Genomic DNA, 6,617 nt, shown 5'->3' with positions numbered 1-6,617 from the left:
GCGCCTGGGTGGCTCAGTCACCATCTCTTGGTTCATGAGTTGGAGGCGGTGACCAGCCCTGTGCTGACAGTTCAGAGCCTGGAGCCTGCTTCAGATTCTGTGACTCCCTCCCTCTTTTTCTCTCTCTCTCTCTCTCTCTGCCCCTCTCCCGCTCACTGTCTCTCGAAAACAAACACTGAAAAACGATTTTTTTAATAAAAAAATAAAACGACACATATTATGGAGCGGAATGCAATTTTTGCATGTATTTCTAGTACAAAACTTACATCTTGGAACAAATTTTACACCACCCAGGTGAACCCAGGCACACAGCTCAATCCTTTTGGACAGGACTCAAGCCCCCAGGCTTGTCTGAAAAGCTCCCCAGGGAGCTTTGAAAAATGCTGGCGTCCAGGCCCCAACCCAAGCGGTTCCTTGCGAACCTCGAGAGTGGACGAGAGTCTAGGTGTTTTAAACAGCTGCCCAGGTCACTCGGACAAACACCCCAGGGGGAACTAGTGGCCGGACGAGCATTTACTGACCGTGCAGTGCAGCAGGTGACCTGTTAGGAATTTATTTTAATCCGGTGCGGCCGAATCTACCAGGAATGCCCAGAATTCTTGCCCCCGCCCCTAGGCTGGGCAGCCGTCCCCCACCCCCCCCCACCGCCCCCCCCACCCCCCCGCCCCGGGGCTTGTAATCTCGGTGCAGAAAAGCGGTGCTGGAGGGCGCGGGCGTCCCAGGGCGGTCAGGCCAGCCGGCGACCCAGAGGCCATCCCAGAACCGCCCCGGGCTTTAGTGGGGACAATCGCGCTTTGCCTTCGGGCTGGGGGCGGAGAGGAGGGCGGTGAATGGTGGCGGAAGCCGCAGAATCCCGGGGGTCCGGGCAGAGGACGGAGAGCGCGGCGCTCCGCTCCCCCAGAGAGGCGTGTCCGGGCGGGACGCACCTGCCGGCCCGCGGCTCCGCGGTGGGGGCGGCGCACTTACCCCCGGAGCCGGCTCGGCAGCGGCGGACCGGGCGCGGGGCCCCGCGAGGACCGAGGGCGCGGTGCGGCGGGAGGACGGCGGAGTCCTCGGCTCCCGGGCAATCCCAGGAGAGGGCGGGGAGCGCCCCCAACTGCCCACGTAGGGTATCGTGACCACGGGACGGGAGGGACGATTTGCGCCGGTTTTGTGAAATCTGGAATTTGCGTTATTTGTACCCCAAATCCCCGGCGTTACCTGAGGGCATGTGTGCCCCACAAACGCTGGAAAGCCCCACACCAAACTGTGTAACAGGAATTGTTTCGAGGTTTTATCCTTTTCCTTTGGCTTCTCTGTGTGAGGCTTTCTAGCACGTAGCCCTGAGTTGAGAGGTAAAGTTTAGGAGGTAGAAACGTGCCAACATCCGGACGGACATGGTGGCTTTGGAGGGAGATGGCTGTGAGGTCTTCTGGGCCACCTTAGGGTCGCTATTTCAGGGGAAGGAGGACTTATTCTTATTTTACCCACCAAGGAGATGAATTGCAGCCCCTTACAGTTGACAGAAATCACAGGCCAGGGCGCCTGGCTGGCTCCCTGAGTAGCAGGCCACTCTTGACCTCTGGGTTGTGAGTTTCAGCCCCACATTGGGCCTAGAGCCTACTTTAAAAAATAAAATAGGGGCTCCTGGGTGGCTCGGTGGGTTAAGCATCTGACTTCAGCTCAGGTCATGATCTCTCAGTTCGTGAGTTCCAGCCCCATGTCGGGCTCTGTGCTGACAGCTCAGAGACCAGAGACCGCTTCGGATTCTGTGTCTCCCCTCTCTCTGTCCCTCCTCTGCTCACTCTCTGTCTCTCTCTCAAAAATAAATAAACATTTAAAAAAATTTTTAATAAAAAAATAAGATGAAAAGGGGCGCCTGGGTGGCTCAGTAGGTTGAGCATCTATCTGGCTCAGATGGTCTCTGGGATGGAGACCCGAGTAGGGCTCCGCTTTGAGCATGGAGCTTGCTTGGAATCCTCTCTCTCTCTCTCTATCAGCCTCTCTACCCAACTTGCCCTCTCTCTCCAGCCTGCCGGGAGAAAGCACCAGCCACTAGCTCGCCCACCCTCCCAGGCCTTCTGACATCAGAATGAAGGCCTTACATATCAGGGAATAGTTTGCTATTACCGTAATTGTTTAGTGTCTGAGCTCTCAGACACATGATGCAATACTCTAATTTTTATATAAAGCTCACATTGGATATAGCCAACATTGGTTAGGATAGGTTTGGTTGCAAGTGACATAAAACTCAGCTCAAGTAAAAGACCAAGGGCCACCTGCAGCATGATTGGTCTGAGTCCACTAATCATCCAGGAGAGACACATAGGTCAGTGGTCCCACCTGCTGAAGCAGGCTGCCCTAAGCGATGGAGTGAGATCTGTGCTCAGGCAGCTGGGGCGAGGAAGCTGAAAATTACCCACCACGCTGAAGCCATGCACGTGGTCTGGAAGGCTTCGAGAAGGAGCGGAGCATCCCCCAGAGCTGCCTGCAGTTAGCTAAAACCAGCTGCCAGTGGAAAGGTGGGACTCACATCAGCTCAGCTCATCCAGATCCCATCAAACGTTTCTTGCTAGATTTGTTTTATGTGATTTACAGCTGTGCTGTTTGGCACTTTAAAAAACAGAAAGTTCTCAGGGTGCCTGGGTGGCTTAATCAGTTAAGCATCCAACCTCAGGTCATGATCTCACAGTTTGTGAGTTCGAGCCCCGCATTGGGCTCTGTGCTGACAGCTCGGAGCCTGGAGCCTGCTTCAGAATCTGTGTCTCCCTCTCTCTCTCTGCCCCTCCCCTGCTCATGCTCTGTCTCTGTCTCTCAAAAATGAATAAATGTTAAAAAAAAATTGTTTTAATAAACAAACATTTTTTTTAAAGTTTTTTAAATAGAAAGTTCCTTGGCGCACTTGGGTGGCTCAGTCAGTTAAGTGTCTGATTCTTGCCTTCGGCTCAGGTCATGATCCCACAGTTTGTGAGTTCGAGCCCTGCATTAGGTGGCTCGGTTGGTGTCCGCTTTGGCTCAGGTCATGACCTCGTGGTTCATGAGTTTGAGCCCTGCATCGGGCTCTGTGTTGACAGATCAGAGCCTGGAGCTGTTTTGGATTCTGTGTCTCCCTCTCTCTCTGACCCTCCCCTGCTCATGCTGTCTCTCTCTTAAAAATAAAATTCAAAACACATTAAATTATAAAAAAAAAAAAAATCCATGTCAAACTCTGTACCACACACAGCTTATACTTCCTTTTGCACATGAAACGTTTACCACATGTGTGTATTAAGAAGAAAGAAAACATCAAGTATCCTCCAAAGCAGAAATCTGACAGGCCAAACACTATGTCCAGGATACAGTAAACCAGAGATTAGTCACAAAAGTGAAGCAAACAACAATCCTAGCCTCCTTCTTAAGTAACTGTCGAGTCAAAGAGAAAATAGAAACTATAATGGTTGATTGTTTTGAATTAGGAATACCACATAATTACGAGATAATGCCAATTTACGTCATTATGACTTCAAAGGTGTTATATGTCAGGCCTTAGCCCTGAAGTCGTGACTATTTGAACATTGTAAAATTTACCAACTTTAAATGCATTCATTTTTTGTAAGAAAAAATACTATAAATAACTGACCTAATATTTCAACTCAAAATTTCAGGGAAAGAACTTTAAAACAAAGCCAGAAAAAAGAAATAATAAAGAGGAAAGTTAACTTTAATAAATGTGAAAGCAGTAGAATTGATAAAGAAATTCAAAAGTCGATTTTTTTAAAGATTTTTTTAATATCTTAAAAAAATTTTTTTTTGTTTGTTTCCATTTGAGAGAGAAAGAGAGAGTGCACGAGCAGGGGAGGGGCAGAGAGGGAGAGACTGAGACAGAATCTGAAGCAGGCTCCAGGCTCTGGGCTGTCAGCACAGAGCCCAACGTGGGGCTCGAACTCATGAGCCATGAGATGATGACCTGAGCCAAAGTCGGACGCTCAACTGACTGAGCCAGTCAGGTACTCCTTAAGATTTTATTTTTATGTAATCTCTACACTCAACATGAAGCTTGAACCCACAGTTCTGAGATCAAGTCGCATGCTCCACCGACTGAGCCAGCCAGGCGCCCCCAAAAGTAGAGTCTTAAACAAAAAAATTAAGCACTTCAATAGTTACAGTTTCTGCCAAATTGAATAAAAGGAGAGAAAAGACAAATGCAATTAGCAAGTTGATGTAATTAACACAGTTTATAATGTAAAATTATAAGAATTACAATTCCCACATGAACATGTGAATAGGTTTTTAAATCTTATTGGAAAGTATGGTTCAAATTAATACAAGAAACAGACTCACAAAGAAAAGGAAATCCTTATGTTCCCCTAAGTGAGGAAGAACCTCAAAGCATTATCAGAGGATCGTCTTCCCAGGGGTGCCTTTGTGGCTCAGTTGGTGGAGCAGCCAACTCTTGATTTTGGCTCAGGTCATGATCTCATCGTTTGTGGGATCAATCCCTGTGTCAAGCTCCCTCCCTCTCTCTCTCTCTCTCTCTCAAGATAAATAAATAAGCTTAAAAAAAAATCACCTTCCCAGAGTCCCTGTAGATCATTTGGTCAGTAAGTTCTTTCAGATTCCAAAGAAACAACTCACTCCAGCCTATGTAAGCCACTGCTGATGTGGAAAAGGACAAACTGTCCAACCCCTTGTATGAAGTCAGTACAACCCGGATGCAAAACCCAGCAGAGCGAGCCCAGCTGCACGATGCCAGACTCCTGACACACATCCAGAACCCCCTTCCATTTCCTGGTCTTGAGCTCCCGGGTTCTTGCCCTCCCATTTGTCCCTAAATCCTTTTGATCAATAGTCCCCCTTTTCCAGGGCAGACCCAGCCTTCACTTCAATCCCCCCAAGGGGCTTGTGTGCTGGATCATTCTCACCAAAGCTGGGTTTTGCTCGCTGCCTTCCTCATCACACTTAGTGACTTAGACCCGGTTAACCTACTCACCCAACACCCTGTGCCCACACTGCCGCTGAGTGCCTCTGACCCTCTAGCAACCCATGGGCATTGCTGACCAGCTACGGAGCAGAAGGCCCCCTTGGGGGCCTTTTGCATGCCAAGGCTGCCTCTGTTAGGTCTCTGCTAGAGACAGCAGACTAGACAATGACCATCCTCCCCTCCTGGACATTGCCGATGCCCTCCCCACCCCCCACCTCTGTATTCACCCCACAGCTGTCTCACCAGCACCTCTGCATCTGCACCTCCCTGAGACACATCTCCCCTTCTCATGCCTTGTTCTCTTACAAGGGATATGGATCCCACAGTGAAATGGCTCAAGTCCCTGGGGGAAATATGGTTCTTTCAGTTTTGCCACAAAGCTTTCCCCTATTCTGGTTGCAGTCACTGGTAACTGACAGAAACCCAACTCCAAACTTGGTTTGAGAAAGAAAAAAAGAACTTTTAAGTGGATGTAACAAATCTCTAGGGCTTCGGGTATGGCTGGATCCAGGTGCCTAAATGATTGCCTTTCATCTGTTAGCTCTTTTTTTCTCTGAGTTGACTTGATTCTCTAGCAGGCAGCTTCAGACTTAGGTGGTCTTTACAGATCACACTCCCAAAAGAAAAAAAAAAAAAAGTAAGCAGAGTTAGAAGAAAAAAAAAAAAAAAGGAGATACAGCTTTTGTGATACCAGAGAAGTCATTTCAGACCTCCAGCTATTTATGCCCTACTGTGATTTATGCCCTACTTGCCCATGCCCATTGCCCTACTTGCCCATGCCCACTTCTTGCAGAACTTTCTACGAGGTGTCAGAACGGGGGAAAAATGCAAAGACCTCGATAGTTAAGGATTTAAAGGGAATGCAAAGATGAATAGTCTCTACCAGGCCAGGAAATAGTCTAACCATAACAGAGACAATAAATCAGTGGTCAAACTCCCAGTGCTGTTTCAAAGGTAAGCAAGGCCCTGCATTCCTTACCCAGGATAAGGATCCCGAGACCTCATCCAGTTTATTCCAGCTCTAGGCTCTTGGAGCATCCCCATGACCCTTCTCCTTGTCCAGTTATCTCTGCCTCTTTATAATTTAAAACCTCTACCCAAGAAGGAGCACAAACCTCATTAACATAACATACAATGTGTAGGCATGTTTCCTTAAGACACAGGCATGACCTTATGCCCGTCTCTACGTACGATGACAAAGATCTCCTTTCTGAATGTTCATCCTAAGCCTAAAGAAAAGAAACCCACTCACCCCTGCTCAGGGAGCCACATGGCTTTGGAAGTTATTCCCCCCTCATCTCCTTATTTGCCGCAAATAAATTTTCCTCTCTGTGTGACAGCTCCGCCCAATGTAATCTCTATCTGTACCTCACCAAGGAGCAAACTCGCATTCATTCAGTTCTGAAATGAGTATCTTTCCGATATTTCTGGCAAACACTCAAGGAGAGATTCTCCTTAGGCCGGCGTGTATCATATATCCAAGCCGGACCAGTGTTTATGGCGAGGAGAACGGAGTCCACTAACCAGGATATCACTGAGGCCCGGGACAGGGTTAGGCCCATCCAATCCACATGGCCCAAGCAGGATTACAATGAAAGGGGGCTGTCAAGGAAGGATGGATTCCCCAAGGAAGGGGTTAAGAGGAAACAAAAATGACAAACTCAGCCTGCAGCGCCCC

Source organism: Neofelis nebulosa, chromosome 2 (genome assembly GCF_028018385.1).
Source record: "Neofelis nebulosa isolate mNeoNeb1 chromosome 2, mNeoNeb1.pri, whole genome shotgun sequence".
NCBI classification, from domain to species: Eukaryota; Metazoa; Chordata; class Mammalia; order Carnivora; family Felidae; genus Neofelis; species Neofelis nebulosa.
The sequence above is the reverse complement of the archived record's forward strand: the minus strand, read 5'-3'. Positions refer to the sequence as shown.